At 34.8% G+C, this 22,631-nt stretch overlaps 1 pseudogene; it reads right to left on the bottom strand.

The window, feature by feature from the left end:
- Nucleotides 1-13,887: 13,887 nt before the first annotated feature.
- On the bottom strand, nucleotides 13,888-18,376 carry LOC107016845 (annotated as a pseudogene).
- Between the last annotated feature and the right edge of the window lie 4,255 nt (nucleotides 18,377-22,631).

Here is a 22,631-nt window from a genome sequence, read left to right as displayed (position 1 = left end):
GCCAAGAATATTTGAAAATTTATGGCCAAACGCTAGCTTAGTTAATTAATATTTTTTCTAAAATAATATTTTTCTCCAATTTCGACTTGAGTTAGCAAAACAAAATATATTTATTTCGATAAGATAAAAGGAAAATATATTTTCAGACGATCTCTGTATAAATATATGGTACCGCTAATATTAAAAAAAATATTTTTTTTAAAGTGCAAATATAGTTAAGATAATTTAATGAAATTAATTCCATTTTGTTTTATTTTTTGTTAAAATTTAAATCTAGTTGAAGCTCACCTCTAACTTTTCTTATTGAATTCAAAACGTTTTGGTGTTAACTTTTTGAAATGCACCATTAAATTGTGGAAAGTTATAGCTTCGATAAGTGCTTTCTGACGCGTAACTGGTTCAAAAAATATTACTCTGTCTTCCAACTTTATCATTAACATAATTTTTTTCAATAGTATCCACAATTTGTCCTAAACTCTGAATCTCTGAACATGTATCTGTTTCACTTATCCAACATATTATTAATATCCATTTTACTGTAGTATCTGAGATCATTGATCATGACTTCAAATTATGAATGATATTTTCACAAGTGGTTTCATTTAAATTATCTCAAATTTCATCCTCAAATGAATTTTACGGTGTTGAAACAATCTTTAAATAAATAAACATTAATTTATTGATAAAATAATATCTCTATAAAATAATAATATTTTATTGCCCCGTCTATATTAATTTGATGAAATTTTAGTGTAATTTTTTTTATAAGTATTACTTTTAAAAAATCACTTTATCATTAAAAAAGAATAATAATTAATGTTTGCATTAGTTATACATTCTGTTGTGTGTTAAGGTGTGTATTGCTAATATCATGGACTTCTAGGTTAGCAATGTAATGATCTTAATGCATGTATTAACATAATTAAAGAATCAGTTGTTCCTCAAAATCATTTTTACATCTAATCCATCATAATAGCAGAGGGTATATTTGTAAACAAAATTTTAATATAATGCATGCTACTTTTAATGCAACAAACCAAACAATGTATAAAAATAATTTAGATATAATTAATGCAAGCATAACTAAGTACATGCATCGCTAACACAAACATTACAAATACATTGTATATAACATTATTCTTATATATTCAATTCTACTAAACAATCCTTTAATCATATATCATATATCATACATCATATATAAAAGAGAACCTTAGGCTCGCCTACGTGGCGCCATCACAAACCATAATTCTCTTTTAATTTATTTATTTACAATTCTGTAGTCTTCCCCTTTAATGAAAAATTTTGAAATTTATGAAAAAATTGCGATTTTTATGAAAAACTGTGATTTTAATGAAGACTTGCAACTTTATGAAGAGTTGTGACTTTCATGAAAAGTTGCGACTTTAATGAAGAGTTGCGATTTTTATGAAAAATGTGACTTTTACGAAGATCGTGACCTTTCCGAAGGGTTGCATTTTTTATAATAGTTGTAATATTTTCGATAACACACAATAAATAATTATTCGCACTAGCGTTTTTTGTCTATAAATAGAGGGATTTCCTCTCATTTTAAAACAACAAATATTCTTAACCTCCTCCTCTCCAGACTTAAATATTTGAGTAGTTTGCTCCTGTTGAGTGACTCACTGACACCATTGCTTATGTTACAGATCTTGGTATGTATTTTTATAATCATTTATTTCTGATTATGCTATTAAGGATAAGTAATAAGATGTAATAATTTTTATTTTCCTTTACGTTATTAATGTTTGTTATGATGCAATCTTTTATGCAAGATTATAGTGTTTTAGTTTTAATGACAGGTAGATTTTAAGTATTATCTTATAAATTCCATGATATTAAGTTTCCGCGCGTAGCGCAGGTGATTTTACAAGTATAGTATAATTTATCTGACAATATTGACAAGCAGGGACGGACCCACCCTATGTCATGGGGTGTCGACCGACACTGCTTCATTGAAATTCTTTTGTATTATATATATATATATATATATATATATAATAAAAATATCCTTACAATTACATTAATGACAATAGTTGAACAATTGAGCCTCTTGGCTTGTTAATTTGTAGTGTGAAATCAATGATTAATCGCCCGGCGCAGCCCACGATCGAGCCTCTAAGAGGCCGAATTCTCTTTTATTTTTGAGACATTTTCAGAATTTTTAAAAATATTATCGGGATTTGAACCTCCAATCTCCTATTTATAGTCAACTTAAGCTAAAATAGTCAATTGCAAATACTATCTCCAATGAGACGATTATAAATACATTTCAAAATATGAATACTTGTCGAGGAAATTTTAGTAGTTTACTTGACTTACTGCTTTAAATAGCTTTTATTAATATAATGTTATTATATAAAATATTTATTTATTTACTAATTTTTGAATATCGACACTACGTACAAAAGATTTTGCGTACGTCACTGTTGACAAGTGCCATGAATTTAGACTTCAATGAAACATTGTGCCATACTTGACGACTTGCTCATATATTTTTATGATTTTCCAAGCTTAAGTAAGCATTTTAATACTAAATTGCTAAGAGAATGTTGAATTAATGAAAGACACAACAAAATTCCTTAAAAAGACTTTTGTATCACTTAAGACTTAGAAAAATTGTTTGATTCTTGTTTACTTTCATTACAAATGAACGCTCATTTTCTTATACTACTCACTGAGTAAATTTACCAATATTAATTATGTTTGAGACTCTATTTAAATTTTTTTACACAACTAAAAGTATTCAAGGATCTATCACGCAAATTTATGGATTCCAAGGTTTTCCAAAATTTCCCCCCCTATATTTCTAGAATATTCCACGACGGATTAGTCTTCTTTCAGTGTAAGTTTCACACGGATAAAGCACATATGTGAGTTTCAAATTTTGCAAAATGAATAGAAGGGTACACAAAAATCTCAATTCAATTGAAATAATAAGTTGAATGAAAAGTTTTTGATTCACTATTATTATAGACAAACAACACTAACAAAGATAAAGAGTCAAACACATACAAGAAATTGACTAAGGATTGATAATATCTGTTCATTATGCAGTTCCAATTTACCGACTCATTAAGTAACTCTTTGGTAAACTATTAAACTAATATGATATATATATGTGTGTGAGTGTGTGTGTGTGTGAGAGAGAGAGAGAGAGAGAGAGAGTGTGTGTGGGTGCGTGTGCGTGTGTGTGCGTGCGCGTGCGCGTGCGTGTGCGTGTGCGCACGTGTGTGTGTGTGTGCGCTCGCGCGTGTGTGCGTGTGTGCATGTGTGTGTATATATATATATATCGTATAACTTCATTCAAAAATGAAACTTGCATTTTTATAGAATCAAAATATAAATGATTTTCTAATTTGATCATTTGTTAAGAGTTTGGTGAATTATGTCGAATCTTATGTCACATAACAACATGGTGGCTCATAATTAGAGCAAAATATTATAGATAGTTGAGTAACGTAACACGCGTGGATCATTTATCATTCTGTGTTATTCAAGAATGGATCTCAATTCTGGGAGCTCAAGACACACACCACACTCGTGATAATAAATTAACAATAGTAACTAAGCTGCAGTAAATTTAACTTCAAACTTCAATAAACAAATTTCGAATTACAACAGATTACACAACTCCATAATCCTATTAAATTGTAAACTCTAATTCCGTAAGCCCCCAAGGTTCCCAGAAGATCTTCAAGTTGCCCCCAACTAGAAGATCAAACTATACTATGAAAATAACCTCAAATTACTCTTCTCAAAACTCACTAGATAAATAAAGGAAATGTATCTCCAGAAGATGTTTGCAAATGTAAATAATTCCTGAAGAAAATAATGTCAATGATCAAATTTTTTATGCTATTTTTTTTGTGAAGTGTTGATAGAGGTCATACTTGTAAGTAGTTTTTGGATTCAATGTTTAATTAGTTACAGAAAAAGCCATGTAGATTACAATTAAATAGCTACAATTTATTTAATTTACAGTATTGTATATTATAGGAGGTGCGGAACACACTAATATATATTTAATTTTCACTTGGTACACGATCTTATATTTTTTCTAAACAAGTTAATTCTGTCAAGAACAAGGTTGGTTTATGACTAAGAACAAAGGAGACAACACAAGGAAAACAGTCATATCTGCAAAAGAAAAAAGAGAAGTTGTGTAAGCTAGAGGATATATATACTAGTTCTCGAACACGTGAAATTAATTACCTCTTCTTCACTCTCTTCTATCCTTGAGTGATACTCCCTCCGTCACAATTTTATGTGAGGTAGTTTGACTCGACACAGAGTTTAAGAAAGAAAGGAAGACTTCTAAAACTTGTGATTCAAAATGAATGATAGAAATTGTGTGACTGTAAATCATTTCATTAAGGGTAAAATAAACATTTTATAGTTAAATTATTACTTAATATATAAATGTTTCATTCTTTTTGGGACTACTAAAATGGAAAAGTAAGTCACTTATATTGGGACCGAGAGAGTAATAGACATCTGTTACATGGACATCAAGTCTTCCCTCTCGTGTGTAAGCTTTTACATCTTTCTTAATTTATATGGCTGAATTTCCAAGTTGACGGTTATTTTGAACCACTCAAATAAACTTAAAGTGTCTATATACCCAAATGCAGAAGGGATCTGCGTAAGCTCGTGACAATGTTCTAAAATTAATTCCACAAGCTTGGGAAAAGTTTACGTATAAACTTGCCATTCTATAAGAAAGCCATTTGCTAAACGCAAAGTCTTAAGACTTCGATAGATGTCCTCACTCACGTCCCACTTGTCCTCGAGGAAATTAGAGTGTTTAAACTCCAGAATTTTCAGCTTAGGCAATATCGCGATTGCTGAAAACAAAGCAGGTTTCAGGGGAATACCATACAACTGTAACTCTTTCAAACTGGTAGGGAAGTGAGATTCATTATTGAGATTTTGGATTTTCTCAAACTCGAAATAATCCAGAAAGTAATCAGCATCTCTACTTCAGGCAGACCTGTAACTTAGAATGAGCGATTCAAGTTTATTAAGAACATCAAACATGGGAAACCAATTGCCATTTGTAGGATGATTATTCGGTACCAAAATGTTGCAATCGAAGTGCTGAAGATTTGGGAACTTCTCCAGAGCATCAGTTGTGCCTTGAGAATATGAGATATGAACTTGGGATAAAGCTATCAAGTATTCTAACTTTGAACACTAATCTTCCAATATTCTACTTGGCTGATTCATAAAGTTGTCCTTGTCGTCCTCTTCAAAGAAAGAACAACTGTCGATGCTCACATGTTTCAGCTTTGACAGTTTGGTTATTCTAGGCAGTAGTACCATGGTGGAATTCCTTATTAGGATCCTGTTAGTTCGGAGTTGATATTAAGTTTTGATGATTTAACAAATTTAAAAATTTAACAAGGAACCAGATCCTTGTTATTGGGACTGCTGACGGTGATATGAATGATAAACTCAGCGTGAGGTGTATTTGTGTCCTATCATCGAAAAGAGGGAAAATGTTATATTGTAGGTTTTTTGATGATCCTCACAAATGAAAGGACTTGGTCCCTGTTTGCTCGATCAGATCTATAATGGGGTACAACTGTAAAGCTGTCGTGTAAGAGGTTGCTGAGGCGTCAACATACTACACCAATCAGAATGGACGAGGGTGTTTGTCCAATGGATAATAACTCTTTATGTTTGACATTTTTAGCATGACAAACACCATATTATATTCACTTATTCAAATAACAAAGTCAGCCAGCAACCCTTTCAAGAATTTTATAAAGAAGTTTGCAAGAGACCTGGTCCCTGCAAGACTGCGTATGTGAAAGGACGACAAGACAACTGTTAGAAAAGCTGTCACTTCTGATGTGGTAGGTGCACATCCTTCAAGAAAGGAAGGCTCTCAGCCAATAGGCGATCCCAAGGAGTTTGTGTGTATTTGATATAATCTCTTTAACACATAAGACTAACTCAAGATTTGGCAAACTAAATTTGAATTTTCTCGTCTCTGAAAATCCATAAGCTTACAAAGCGAAAGCTATTTTCAAGGAAGAAATCTGTTGAACTCAACAAAGGGACTTGATAGAATGAAGGAGAGTTCATTGGCCATTTGAATAATGCCTACTATTTATGGCCATATGAATGAATGATTGTACACTCACGTAAGGAGTTATGCAAGTTATATGTCATCATCAAACGGTGGAAATTGATTAGTGTTTATGCTCTTAGATGTTTTGATGATATTCTCACAAGTGCAGGGACTGTCCTCTGTAGAGTATGAAACTCGTCCAGGCTTCAAAGTGTTGGACAACGGTAAAAGATGTCTGTGTCAGAAAAGTTGGTGAAGCGGCAGAGTACTTCACTAATCAGGGACGACTACATTTTTTGTTTGATGGGTAATGAATATCCATGGCATATATCAAACAAAAAGAACAAGTTTCAATTATTCATTCAAAGAGAAAAACTCAAGCCCTAAGAACAGAAAGGAAACTGATCAAAGTGCTTTCATTGCTATTTGTGTTTGCTGTATTTTGTTTGCTTGTAATTGTTCATAAATTATAGGATTCGTTTCAACTATGATAGAAACATTTCAACCTTGGGTGAATCATTGTAAGGTCTTGGGTTACGGGTAACTTAGGCTTTTACTTTTGAGAGCATGTTATATCTTCCCAGGCTTAGCTAAGTGATAGGGAGTATCACGGGGAGATTAGCAGGCTAATCTGTTTTTGTAACCAACTTTTACTTTTGCTTTTTGAATATTAGTGAAAGTTTTTTGGAAAGTCTTATTGAGAACAGGTCATGGTTTTCCTACCTTGAGCAAGGAGGTTTCCACGTAAAGTTGCTTGTCAATCTTCATGTTTCTGCATTTGTTCTTTACTGTATTGATGACCTGGTCCCATATATATAAGTGGACGCATACATTCCAATAATGGTATCAGATCTTAGATCTCTATCTGGTTAACACCAAGAGAAAGATTCTTCAAGGAATGGTGACATTAGTGAGCGTGCAAAGAAGTCTTTGGCTTTACGATAGAAAGCTCGCCGGAGAAAGCCAGGTGCCGTAGGTAAGCTCTATTTGGCCCGGAGCATTGATTTCCCATAACGAATAGGCTAGCTCTATCTCTCAATTACCTATCCTGTGCTCGAGAAGGTCCCTCAGTTCATCCACAATGCCACATCTTCTTGATGGTCAGTTCTATTGTTGGTGGAAGATTACAATGAGAGACTATCTATGACTGAGGATATAGAAGTGTGGGACATGATATGTAAAGGTCCTTATGTGCCAACCATGGAGGTTAAGGTTGGAGAGATAACAAGAGTCATTCCCAAAACTAGAAAACAGTATAATGACTCTTACAAGAAACTTGTTCGGAAAAATTACAAAGCTTAGAAGCTACTTACGTGTGGCATTGGAATGAAAGAATACGATCCAATCTCTTCTTGCGAATTAGCGAATTAAATTTGGGATCTATTGAGAACCACCTTTGAGGGCACTGAAGAAACAAGGGAATCTAAGTTAGATTTATTTACTTCTCAATTTGAAAGTTTCACCATGGAAAAAGGTGAACCAGTTCATGAAACGCACACAAGATTATCCACCATCACCAATGAGATCATGTTTCTTGATGAACATGTCCGGTGTGCAAACAAGTCTCTAAGATACTGGAATTGTTCCCAGATCTTTGACAAGTGAATTTTTGTTTGATGATGAGACAAGGGATCCTGAAGAGGCGACTCTAAATGCACTAATTGAGCATCTTCAAGCTCATGAGATGCATATAAAAGGGAAAGGTCTCGTATTCAAGGGTGAAGACATAAAAGCAGTCTGAATGGTGATGACGATCATGTGGGAGACATTGAAAGGGAAAAATCACTAGCCTCTAAGGTGTCACAAAGTGAAATTTCTGAAAAAGAAGAGTCTGGAGAAAGTGAAGACAAAGAGGGGGACCTGGTCCGTCTCAAGATAAGCAGAAGAGAAGCTTTCTTTCGGGCGGTAAAGAAGGATTTGACTGCATGGAAAAATTCCTCAGGTGATTCAGATGATTCTGAACACATAGATGATGCTTTCATGGAAAAGTCAGATGAAGAAGATGCTGATGAAAAGGTATCTCTATCCTATTTCATGTAAAACTTGAATACCTTTTCTACTAGTAAGTTGAGAAAGCTGATTGTTGTATTACTTGATTTGATAAGTGAACTGCCAGATGAGAAGAATCTCGTAAACAACAGCCTAGTCATCTTTCAAGATTGAAAAATTGCTTTAGTTACCCAAATATCTGATATTGAAAGTCAAATGGTTGTTCTAGAAGATGAAAATCTAGAACTGAAGGAAAAGATAAAAGGGGCGACTACTATAATTTTTAAAGGAAAGAATGATGCCAGAAGCTTGTAGTTGGAGCTTGAAAATAAGCTGCATACTGCTAAACTGAAGATTAAAGTGTCTTTCGAGAGAAATCATGTGTTGGAGAGGGACCTGGTCTGTGTAAAAGAGGAACTAAAAAAATCCATCAGATGGACCAATTCTTGTAAGATTCTTACAGATCTGATTGTTCAAGAAAATAATAGTAGAAGAGGGCTGGGCTGTGACAAGATAAAATCCTCCTATAATCCTCGAAGAGAAAATGTTCCTGATGCTGATAATCTGTTGTGTGTGAATTGTTGTCAAGATTGACATCTTAAGAAAGATTGTCCAATTTTGAAAAAAATTGAAGGAAGTTTGTCAAACTATTCCAAACATCGGAATAGACTAAAGAAGGGACCTGGTCCTACTCATGGTCCTAAGTTGAAGAAATCCAGTCTGCCTCACTGGACAAAAGATTTTCTTGTCACTCTGTTATCTGCTTATCGAGAACTCCGACTAAAGTGGGTTCCCAAGTATAACACGTGATATGATTTTCTTGTGAGAGGAAGTGGCAACAACCAGTGTTGATTCATGAATGGCGGATGCTCAAAGCAATTAGAAACTGAAAAAAAAACTTCCTCTCTCTCAAGACACTTCAAGGTGGAGGTGTCTCGTTTGGCGATGGCAAGAAAATGGTATATTTTTTTGAGGGGCAGGCATGTTTGGAAAATCTATGGATTACACTATTGAGGATGTGTACTATGTCAATGGTTGAAGTACAATCTTTCAAGTGTTTCATAGATTTGTGATGAATGAAATAATATTATGTTCTTATTAGAAAGAATATGTGGTTGTAAACTTGCTCTCTCGGGCGATGATCTTGATAGAAGAGAGATGCAAGAACATGTGTATTGCTGAGTTGTTTACTACTCATTATGACAGTCTCACTGAACTTAATGCTAGAGGTAACAATGCTGAAGTATGATTTATGAGACGTGCTCATGAGTGTTGCTTTGCTGCACAAACTTGTGTCAGCGTACCTGGTCCCATTGTGCATAAAATGATATTTGCAGATGACAAAGGTTGTGATGATGATGTTAAGGAGAAGCAGATCAGACCATCCTTCAGGTAAAATATGCAGGCTTTTAATCTTTTGAGATTCCTCGAGCTGAAGTGATGAATGTAACGTGTTTTGTGACAAAAATGATGATATTGAAAGAGTGTGTGGTATACTCTTACTCCAGCAAGGCTTATCCGGTGTATAAAATGTGTGCATTGAAAAAGATGTTCATGCGATTTTTGATGAGTCTAGAAGAATTGAGAAGTTGCAAAAGAAAGAAAACTCTGAGATGGAAGGGCTGCTTTACAATTAGAGAGATGGTCTAAGTAGTGAGCTTGCTGAAGAACATCCTCTTCATGAATCAAGCAATCTCAAGGAAGATGAAGCAAATTATGAACCTGAAGAGGGACCCGGTCCTCTAGACACTGCCGAACAAAGATGATATAGTTCAAATTGATAATTTGAATTCTGAAGGTGAGAATGAAGAAGCTGATTAAGCTTAGTTTGATAGAAACAAAGTATGACAGTTGGTTCTCCAACAAGCTGATAGGTTTTCCAAATTCCTCTTCAACGTTGTCTTCAAAAGAGGTAAAATTGTCATAACCCCTCTTTTTGAAATCACAATGAACTGAATTGCTCATCATTCAAGTGTATATAGAGGAAGTCATCTTTGGTACTACCTTTTGGGTTATTGTGTGAAGAATTTTTCGCATTCATGGGTAGTGGGTTCTAAATAAGCACGATGAGAGATATCTTCTTAGAGCTATAGATTCAGAGCACCTTGAAAGGTACCCTTGGTTGTCCAGAAAAGCACATCAATCAGCTATTCAAATGGCGTAACATATTTGAAGTCAAGACAATGATAAAGAGGGATAATGTCATCATGAAGCTTTGTAAGAAGGAAGATCAAGTGGATGACATCTTCACTGAAGCTCTAAGAAGTAACCAGTTGAATACTCTCATAGGAGCTTAGCTACAGAGAAGAAGATAACACAACATTCAGGGTCATTGATGATTTATCAAAGAGAGGGATCTGGTACCAGTTCAAAGAAGCTGCTGAACAGGTTTTATGTTTTGGGTGCCTAGATAATTTAAAATTTCATGAGCACTAACTTAAAGCTGGATGCTGATGAACTGGGTTAAAAAACTCTGCTCATGTACAAAGAAATCACTTTTGAAGGCTACTAGTAGAATACGATGACATTTGATGAATACAGGGGGCCTGGTCTTATTTTTTCCATGACCAGACTTTTGATTTGGAGTACAGGTGATGATTAATTATGCTGGGTATCAAGCTGATGAAAGAGTACCTCAAGAGTGCATTATGCTATAGACTGATCTTTCACTCATGGGGAATTAAAAGGTAAAATTCAATTGTTTTTTCATCAAATGAGGCGGTAAATGTAGCAAGTACAGCTTGATGAACTCATGTCTTGTGGACCAAGTAGCAGCCTGAATCTCACAAAAATCTGGCTAAAATAATTAAGATGATGATGGAAATGCTAAAACCTTCTTGAATAGATCCTTTCTGAAGCAATTCTCTTTTATGACTATGCTAAGGGAGCAAGTATCCTTATTTTTTTTCAGTTTTGTGTGTTTTAGCAAGTTCAGTTTCACTCCTTTTGTACATATACACACATAGAAAAAAGGTTGAAGGAAAGGGAAGGTCAGGAAAGATCTAGGCAATCACATTTAAACTATAGAGAGGGACCTGGTTCTTCTCGAAGGTTAACACTCGTATCATTGCAGTTTTAATTATGCATAAGAACCTTGAAATTGTCACATGTCCCATATTTTGAATACAAAAATTACACTTTCTTTCACATAATATATCTTTTTATTTTCTTACATATTTCATATTTCTTTCTATTTCCCCAGAAAAATCAATTTACCTTCCAAATATCAGGGTGTTTCGAAATTTTCTTTTCTCTTCTCTCCAAACATACTTCAAATTGTGAACTTTTTTATTCTTGCTTGAGAATTTTCTGATGAAAATATTTCAAGTGTGAAGAGGGATCTGGTCCTCCATGAAGAATGAAGAATGAAGAAGTGTAAAAGATGATGTTAAAAAAAAAAAGAAGGGAGAAGTTGATATCTGAGAACTCAAAGTTTTCTGAAGAGGAGGGTGTCTGATAAAAAAAATGAATTGTTGATCTATTCATCTCGGAGGCCTTGAGTAGTTTACTTTACCAATATTTCTGTTATGAGAAACTCAGGCTGGTGCTGGAAGCTTTGACAATTGCTGTTGCTAATTGGAATACTGAAATGGGTTGTCTACAAGACCAGCTTATGAAACAACAATATCAGAGGGACCAGGTACCATAAGAAAAAAATTTGGAAGCACTAAAGGTTCAACATTAAGGCAAGGCGGCAAATAAAGTGATCTTTAATAGAGACTTCTGAAAACACCATGCAAAGGGATATGCTCTCTATTAACTTTATTCTTTCAATCCCTTGCGTCTAAGTCATCCCCTTTCTTCCAAATCTCTATATCAGTCCACATTCTTCTTTTTTGGTCATTGTTTAGGACATTATTCTTAATGATATTTGCAATGCTTTGATGGCTGATCTTTTATTTATGAATGAAGAATGTCTTGCTTCTACTGGCTTGTTTCATTACTTTACGCAGGTTTTACTCATGCTAAGTGTTGCCCAAGTGGCCATGAATTTGCTGGAACTACATTTCTGTCAACTTGGTTTACTGCTTTAACCCTTTTTTTATAATGTCAAAAGGGGGAAATTTTTTAAGGTATGAGATCAATGATGTTAGCTATTTGAAGAAGACATGGGTCATACCGATAGGGGGAATCAATGTTAGCTACTTGAAGTGGAAATAGTTCTGCCGATAGGGGGAATCAATGCTAGATACCTGAAGAGGACCTCGTCCTACTGACAGGGGGAAGAAGTTGAACGAGTTTGTCATCATCAAAAAAGGGGAAAATGCTATGTTGATGTTTTGATGAGTTGACAAACTTCGGGATGATGCAACTCCAATTACCCCAAGAGTTTTCGTTGATAGGGGAACTGGTGAATAAGTATGTTATCATCAAAAAGGGGGAAAATGTTAGTTCAGAGCTGATATTAAGTTTTGATAATTTAACAAACTTAAACATCTAACAAGGAACCATATCCTTGTTATTGGGACTGCTAACAGTGAAATGAATGATAAACTCTGCGTGAGGTGTATTGTGTGCTATCATCAAAAAGGGGTAAAATGTTATATTGTAGGTGTTTTGATGATCCTCACATATGAAGGGACCTGGTCTCTGTCGGTGTTCGCTCGTCCAGATCTATAATGGGATACAACTGTAAAGCTGTCGGATTAGAGGTTTGTGAGGCATCAGCGTACTACACCAATCAGAATGGATGAGGGTGTTTGTCCAATGGATAATAACTCTTTATGTTTGATATTTTTAGCATGACAAACACCATATTAAATTCACTCATTCAAAGAAGAAAGTCACCCAGCAAGCCTTTTAAGAATTCAGAAAGAAGTTTGCAAGGGACCTGGTCCCTTCAAGACTGCGTATGTGAAAGGACGACAAGACATCTATTAGAAAAGCTGTCACTTCTGATGTGGTAGGTGCACGTCCTTCCAAAAAGGCAGGCTCTCAGCCAATGGGCGGTCCCAAGGAGTTTGTGTTTAGTTGATATAATCTCTTTAACACATAACACAAACTCAAGACTTGGCAAACTAAATTTTGATTTTCTCCTCCCTGAAAATTCATAAGCTTACAAAGCGAAATCAATCTTCAAGGAAGAACTCTACTCAACTCAACAAAGGGACTTGATAGAGTGAACGAGAGTTCATTGGCCATTTGAATAATGCTTATTGTTTATGGCCATATGAATGAATGATTGTAAACTCACGTGAGGAGTTATGCAGGCTGTATGTCATCATCAAACGGTGGAAATTGATAAGTGTTTATGCTCTTTGATGTTTTGATGATCTTTTCACAAGTGCAGGGACCTGTCCTTTATAGAGTATGAAACTCGTCCAGGCTTCAAAGTGTTGGACAACTGTAAAAGCTGTCTGCGTCAAAAAGTTGGTGAAGCAGCAGAGTACTTCACCAATCAGGGACGACTAGGCTTTTTGTTTGATGGATAATGACTCTCCATGGTACATATCAAACAAAAACAACAAGTTTCAGTTACTCATTCAAAGAGAGAAACTCAAGCCTCAAGAACAACAAGGAAAATGATCAAAGTGCTTTCATTGCTATTTGTGTTTGCTGTATTTTGTTTGCTTGTAATTGCTCTTAAATTGTAGGATTCGTTTCAACTGTGATAGAAACGTTTCAACCTTGGGTGAATCATTGTAAGTGCTTGCGTTACGGGTAACTTAGAATTTTACTTTTGAGAGAGCAGTGTTGTATCTGCTCAGGCTCAGCAAAGTGATAGGGAGTATTATGGGGAGAACAAGCAGGCTAATCTCTTGTTGTAACCAAAATTTTCTTTTGCTTGTTGAAAATTAGTGAAAGTGGTTTGAAAATTCCTGTTGAGAATAGGTCGTGGTTTTCCTCCCTTGAGCAAGGTTGTTTCCACGTAAAGTTGCTAATTTACATTTTTGCATTTGTTCTTTACTGTCTGAATTTAATATATTGAGGATCTGGTCCCATCTATATAAGTGGACGCATACATTCCAATATATCCAAAGAGTTTCCAGATTCTGGAGGTTCTACCATGACAGCGGGAGAGATTTTACATAAGTCTGAAACCTCAAGAACCTCAAATTAAATAGGTAGCCTATTTCTTCCATTGATGACTCTTCCATAATAGTGTTACCAAGTTCCAACACTTTAAGAAGTCCAAAATGTCTGATGTGACTGTAGGGATCAAGACAATTTTTCACTTTCAAAGATTGAGATTCTTACTACCAGCTTAACACTTACTAGAATTGAACAAAACAGATCTTTTGGGGATTTGGTATATGTCAGTATGAATGGTTAGATGACGGTGTACAAATTTGAAGCATGAAATGAAGCACCTAAATTGATTAACTTGAAATTTTTTTCCTTTTTTTCTTTTACTAAACAAAAATCATGCACAACATCATGCACATAGAAAACCTTGATAGCAATAGAAAAATGGTGACTACTCTTGGACACACTACGATCCACCATTACCAGGCTACTTGAAACTAAAACATCCAAGTAACTTTGAGATATTTCCTCTAAACTACTCTTCGAAGGGATACAATGATCAACAAACCCTTCGGCCATCCACAATTGCATCAACTTAAAGACTAGAGTTTGTTTGTTCTTTTGAGATCTTCCAAAGTAAAGCAACAACAGCTTCAGGTGATACGGTAGGTGGTTATAACTTAATTGCATAGCTTTCATCATCTGAAAATTGTTGTTGGCAGAAATAAGGGAATCCATATTATGTTGAATCTTAAGCCACAAATCCTTTTCCTTTTTCTTTCCTCTAATAATTACTCCAGCAACCAAAACAACAGCCAGAGGAAGCCCTTGACATTTCTCAACTATTTGGTGTCCAACTTCCAATAGTTCAATAGGGTAGCTTCCTTGATCTCCAAATACCTTTTTTTTTTTGAATAAATACCAGCTTTTTTCATGTGTTAAAAGTTGAAGGTAGAGAAGATCACTACGACATTTAACTCGCGAACCTACCTCACTATTTCGCCTAGTTAAGATAATTCTATTTCCTCTCCCAAGCCTTGTAAATCATGGTATTAACATCTCCACTGTTGCAATATCCCACACATCATCCAAAACGATGAGGTACCTTTAATCGTATAGTTCTTCTCGTAGATTTTCAGCAAGATCAACAACTTTATCACCCTCATTACTTTCTTTCTTGTATTCCGACCCTGCAACTTGCTGAAGAATCACCCACAACACCTTTGACTTGTTAAAATTTTGGGAAACACTGCACCAAGCACGAATATTGAAATGACTAGCAACTAGTGTATTTTTATAAACTTTGTTGGCTAGAGTAGTTTTACTGAGTCCTGGCATTTCGACAATTGAAATGACATCAAGCGCAGATTCATGTTTATCAAGGAGCTGTTCAATGATACAGGCTTCGTCTTCCTCATGAAAACTGTTACCTCAACAAAAGATGATGAGGTTGACTCAATTGGCTCGTCGGAAGACTTTTCATCAAGGGGGTCATCATCCCCATTTTCATCTTGCAGCTGCAAACTGGTGACTTCTGCCACGATTAGCTTGATCTTATCAGTGACACTCCGAAGTGAGAATATGAGATGTATGAGAGCACTATCTCTAACAAGAATGTAATTAATGACATGTTATGCTTCATATGCCACATCTAAATCACGCAGCCAACATTCTTTAACTACTTCGCTAGTGTCATCCAATGTTTGCTTGACTTTCCCAAAAGATGATCTTAGGAATTCAAGGCTTTCTTTCACCATCCCAATTTCTTTCTTTATCAAAGCAACTTAATAAACATTGGAAATGAGCAAATCATTTAAATGTCTGAGTAGAAGATTTATGAAGAGTAAACCATCATCCATAAGAAAGCAAATTTGAGATGACACTGGGGCTTTGAAAAAAGTATGGATTTGAAAACTCCGCTTCTATGATATTTTTCTCTGAGCTCTCCTCTAACAGCTTGCTCACCAGAATAAATATCTTCCTTGTAAGTATTCCAACATGTACCAACATATCATTCAATTTGTCACGATAGACATAACGCTTTGGTATATCAGTGAGAATGATCAACAGGAACTCTATTATGATATTAATGTTTTGAGTTGGAGCATAACATACAACTACTGCACCTGCCATGCATCCTTGGATAAGAATCAGATAATTTTGAAGAATCCTTGGAGATGATTTTAGGATTTGATTAACAAACTCTTCTAGTTCTGTTGACCTTGATTCTTTCATGAGCTTAGAAGTACAAATGTGTAGAACCTCCAGTTCAAGAGGGATTAAGTCTATGAGTAGAGAGTTGATCATGGAAGAGCATTGATAGACCTCATACTCCTTGTTATAGTGATTTATACGCTTTCCAGTCCAAAGATCAAAACATAATTATGTTAATCTGTGAGTAGTAAAATGGAACAAAGAATAGAGATATTCAGTACTTGTTTTGTTGGCCACAAGGATAGGATATAAATCTTTCAGATGTCCACATATTTGCCAAAGAATCTTGTAGTCACACATCAGGGAGAGCAAATTAGCACAATACTTAGGTAGATCATGGAGGTTCTTGAGGAGGATGTCCGTTTATTGACGTGGAGCTTCCGCCTCATACGACTCCTCTATCATCATGACTACATTCTGCAAACTCAAATAACTTTTGATTTCTTTCAGCAGGCAAGCCATAAAATGATCAATGTTATATTTAGCTCGGATAAATTCATTTTCATGACCAACCCAAATTATCAACCTTTTCTATATTTAGGTACGTCCTGGAATATAAGTCATCCAAACTCGAATCTCCAAATAGGAACAATGTTCTTAGCAATCTCACTTCCATTCTTAACTTTTCGAAATCATTCAATTTTGAAGCAATTAGTTATTTTTCCTCATTTTTTATTTTCTTCAAGACATTCAAGAAATCATCAATAAGATTCCTAATTTTGCTTCTTTTTTCGTCAAATACCACCTGCTAGATTAAAAAACAAACAAACATCACTTACTAGAGTACATATTAATTTGCATGTGGATGATGTTAAATTAACAGAATATTTTGATAATTCTTTACTGAACACAAAATTTAAAGAATGAAGAATTACTTTTGACACGTGTAATCTAACATAAGTTAGTAGCTATTTGTGCGACTATAAATGGCTCAAAAACAAAACAAAAAGAGGGCTTGTATTAGCAGTTTCTAATTAGTGGCCTAAATGAGATATGACAAAAACACTTTTATATCAAATATATAAATTCATACTTTTTGAAAAATGGCTTTACACTTATATACTACAAAATATATGACTGATTTTTGTAGAATAATATCACAAAAAACTCAATTACTTTTCTCATTATCACAGATCTTGGTAAACACAAATAGTATTAATATAAGATCCCGTATCACATGCACAATTCTACCTTGTGACTGTAGTGAGAAAAAAATATTTCTCTAGCTTACAATTGTAAGCTTCCATAAATTAAACTTCATATTCATAATAATACGTCTAGAACAGTCAACAAAATGGAAGCTTACACACTGACAATGCTTTATGCAAGAGATCAATAGTCCTAAGATTATGTATTAATATGTGATAAGAGATTATTGCTTCTAGGTGTTTTGATGATCTCCTCACAAGTGCAAAGACTCGGCCCTCTGCAGAGTATGAAGAACTCGTCCAGTTGTCAAAGTGCTGCACAATTGTAAAAGTTATCTGCATAAGGAAGTTGGTGAAGTGGCAGAATAGTTCACAAATCAAAAGTGACGAGGTTGTTTGTTTGATGGATAATAACTCATTATGGTATATATCAAACAAACAACAACTCATCTACTCATTCATTCAAAGTGAGATATTTCCAAACTTCACGAACAACAAAGAACCAGATAGAAGTGCTTTCATTACTTTTGTACTTGCTGCATTTGTCTGCCTGTAGTCGTACTTATATTGTAGGATTCATTTCAATTGCAAAAGAAACATTTCAAACCTGGGTGAATCATTGTATGAGCTAGGTTACGGTAACTTAAGTTCTTACTTCAAGTCTATATTAATCAGATAGGATTAGTATAGAGAGCAGTGTTGTATCTACTAAGACTCAGCTAAGTGATAGGAAGTATTACTTAGTAGGGAGATTAGCAGGGTAATTTCTTGTTGTAACCGGCTTGTACTTTTGCTTGTTAAAGATTAGTGGAAGCGGTTAGAAAAATCTGTTGAGAACATGTCGTGATTTTCCTTCCTTGAGCAAGGAGGTTTCTACGTAATGTTGCTTTTAAATCTTTACTTTTTGTATCTGTTCTTTATTGCTGCTATTTTTGTATTGAGGACCTGGTCCCATAAATATAAGTGGATGCATACATTCCAACAAGTGGTATCAGAGCTTCACTTTTCAGATTGGTTAGCACCAGGAAAAGGAAGATTCTAAAGGAATGGATGCTCCACCAAATATGGAGAAAGGACAATCATCTACCAAACCACCTTGTTTCAACGACCAGTACTATGGAGGGTGGAAAATTGAATGCATGATTACATCAATGCAGAGGACACAAGCTATGGGATGTCATTCTCAATGGACCTTATATTCCTCTGAAAGAAGTAAAGATCAGAGAGCTTACCACTACTGTGGTTAAGAATATAAAGGAACCCAGTGAATCTAACATGAAAAAGATCGAAAAGAACTACAAGGGGAAGAAGATTCTAGTATATTGTATTGGTGCTGATGAGTACAATAGAATTTCAGCGTGTGAAACTGCAAAGGAGATTTGGTACTGTATTCAAACTGCACATGAAGGAACTAAAAGGGTGAAGGAGTCAAAGGTTGACATGGCCACCACTCAATATAAGAACTTCGTGATGAAGGAGGGTAAAACTATTTTTGAGATGAACTCTGATTTCACTGTTATCACTAATCAGTTCAGAGGCCTGGGAAAACCCATTCCAATTTGAAAGCAAGTCCACAAAATTCTTAAGGTGCTTCCAAAAACTTGGGAAATCAAGGTGGACGCAATCACAGAAGCTAAGGATCTCATGAAACTTCCTATGGATGAGTTGATAGGGAATTCGTGAACATATGAGTTAAATTGGAAACATGAAACTTCAGCGAAAGAAGGAAAGATGGAGGAGTCTATCGCATGAATGCGGAGGAGGATGAGATAACATATGTCACAAAGAGGTTTCAAAAGATCATAAAAAGGTATGGAGGTTTTCAAAAGAAATCATCAACCAACAGAATTGCTACAACAAATGATCTATTCCATAAGTGTAGTAAGCCTGGTCACTTTATGAGAATTTTCCCAGTCAAAAGTAGGAATCTCATGAAACCAGACATCGTAAGAAGGACCTGATACCAGAGAAATTTTGGAGGAAGGTTCATACTAATCAGTCGGTGAAAAAGGAATTTATTGTTTGGGGAGATAATTCAAGTGAGTCAGAAGGAGATTAAGAAGACCATGAAGATGTCTCAATGATGGCTATTGAAGATGATGAGAGTGTCTTCAACTCAATATTGACTCTGATGGCGAAATCTGATGATGATGAAGACTCCAATGAGGTAACCCTCTTTGAACTAAAAGATGATCTAGATAATTTTCCAGCAGAAAATTTGAGAGATCTAGATAATTTTCCAGCAGAAAATTTGAAAAAAATTGCTGCTTTGCTAATTGATTTTGTGGATGAGCGTACTACTGAAAACTTAATGTTGAATGAAAAATTAAGTTTGTGTGAGGATGAAAATACAATCCTTGTAGCTCAAGTCTCTGAAATTAGTGCCAAAATAGGAATGTCAAAATCTAGCAACATAACCCTTGAAAAAGCGCCTAGCACCTCAGAGAATGACAAAAGAAAACTTAGTATTTTTGGGAAAGAATAAGAGGACAAGCTTAAAATCTCTGAATCTAAGTGAGGTGCTTCTCTTGAAACTAACTCTCAACTGAGAAATGATCTGAGTAGGATCAATGAAGAGTTGAGTCACTTTCTAAAATAGGTTGACTATTCCAAGATTCTCTCTAACGTGTCTTAGTAGAGTTTCAATGGGAAAAAAGGGCTGGGATGTATACCTATAGAACCCCTTATAACCCTCATATGAAATATGTATTTTTAGCTAATAATTTCTTGTGTACCTATTGTGGGCGTAATGGACACCTAAAAGAGAATTGTGATAAACTGAAAGGATCTAAAGAAAGGCATGTGAAGTTTGTCAGATCCAAAAATGATCAAGAAAAGAAAGAATTGTGATCTGGTCTCCGTGCTTAATCTGTCTTTGACAAAATGTGAAAAAGGAGCGAAAGGGACCTGGTCCTCGCTATCTTTTAGCAAGAACACATTGCCTCCTTGGACGGGAAGGTTTCTTGTTAAGCCTTTTGACTTGAAACTCCATTTGAAGTGGATTCCTAATACTAAATTGTGATTCTTGTGCAGAGGAAAGGAAGAGTTTAGTGCTAGTACATGAATAGTGGATGCTCTAAGCACATGACAGGTAATTCTTCAAACTTACTCTCCTTGCAAGCACACCATGGTGGTGGTGTGTCATTTGGTGGTGGAAAGAAAGGTTCAATTCTCAGAATTGGAAGGATAGAGAGATATACTAACAACTCAATCAAGAATGTGCACTATGTGGAAGGTCTTAAGTACAATGTTTTGAGAATATCTCAAATTTGTGATAGAGGAAATGAGGTCAAGCTCATAACCAACAAGTGTTTGGTTACAAACAGTACAACGAAGAGGATCGTGATGTATGCTGCAAGGGTAAAAACATGTATGTTGCTGATCTTGATTCCATTGAAGAAGATGATCTCTTATGTCTGAGTGCTCAAACCGATGATGCTGATATATAGCACTGACATCTGGGTCATGTAAGCTCTTCCTTGCTGAACAAACTTGTAGCATGGGACCTGGTTCGCGATTTGCCTAAACTGAACTTCATAAATGATAGAATCTGCAATGCTTGTGCATAGGGAAAATAAACTATATCATCATTAAAATCCAAGAAAAGAGTCAGCAGATCTAGACCTATAGAGCTTCTTCATATGGATTTGTGTGCACGTGTCAGAGTCTAGAGTAGATGATGTAAGAAATTCATTCTTGTTGTTGTTTATGATTTCTCCAGGTATACGTGGAACATGTTCTTGAGAACAAAGAATGAGACAACTGGACAACTGATCATCTTCGCCTAAGCCATTCAATCGAAACTGTCGCGCCCCATTTTCGCAGAAAACGGGTTTTGTGCACGACCTAACAACTCTTTTGGGATTTCGAGTTTGGAGTCGCCACCTAACGAATTAAGGCGCGTTAGGGCACCTATCTAACCTAACTAAGTCTAAATAAGGTCAACGAGCCAGAGATTAGGGTAAGGGTTCAAATTACCTCGAGGGGAAGGTGTTAGGCATCCCTCGAGGTCCACAAATATGGGTCCCGGCCGTATCTCATGCAATCTATGTGGAGGTTACAAGTAGCAATTAAGGTCACTTCATTTATTAATTTATTTAAGCTTGCTAAGTGATAACAAATATATACAATTAGGCCTATTTTTATTTTTTATTAATTTGAGCATGCAAGATTAATTGACAGCAATAAACAATCAAGTTTTATTTTTATTTAAGCATATGAGACTATGTTATAAACAAAATTTGCAAATATTAAGCAATTAATATGTGCGAAAGTAAAGTTTTGAAAATGGAGCAAGTTTTGAATATGAATTTTTTATTTAAAACAAATGTTTGTTTCCTTATAGGGATGATGCCACGATATTGTTGATCGCGCTCCTCCACCATAGAAACAATTTTGATTTGAGGTCGGTCTTAAAAAAACAATAGTTTATAATTTTGAAAATGATTTAAAAGATTTAGTTTGAATATAGGCACATAAACATTTACATATAAATACACATAATTTCTTTTGAAATTCATGGGTAGGTGGTACTTCCGAGGACGCGTCGGGTTTAAAGATTGGAACTAGACCTCGTAGTTCCTTTGACTTTCCCACTAACGATAGGTTAGGAGATAGTGCTTATAATTTATTTTCAAAATAAACAATGTCATAATCAATCCAAAGTTTTAAAGGATGATTAAATAATGACTCTTTTTTTTTAAAAAAAAAATATTGCAAAACTTTGTAAGAAGAAAAAAAAATAGAACATTAATGTAGTAAATTTATTAAATGCAAAGATTTTGATATGAAATATTCAAAAGCCAAGTAGTTTGTTAAATGCATGAAATGATTTTAATTTATTATCACTATTATTTTAAGAAAACAACATATTGTACCATAAATGCGGAAATTTTCAAGGGGACAAATAAGATTACTAATTAAATAATATTAACTAATTTTAGGGGGAGGGCACAAATATGCACAACAAATTTTATTTTTTATTATGGATATGCTAAAAGTTTATTTACAAGCCTATAGACATGATTTCTAGGTGTTCAAAAAAAAAAGAAAACAGAGTAACACATATATGCATGATTTTGTAAATCTAAATGATATGAACAGTTTGATCCTTAGGCATGGTTTCTACGTGACAAGACAATGCTAAAAAAGTTATAACATTTTTAAAACACCTAATCAGCCTACTAAATTATTACGATTTGATTTTAACA

Source organism: Solanum pennellii, chromosome 4 (assembly GCF_001406875.1).
Source record: "Solanum pennellii chromosome 4, SPENNV200".
Lineage (NCBI taxonomy): Eukaryota > Viridiplantae > Streptophyta > Magnoliopsida > Solanales > Solanaceae > Solanum > Solanum pennellii.
Note: the sequence above shows the minus strand (reverse complement) of the source record. Positions and strands in the feature narration are given on the sequence as shown.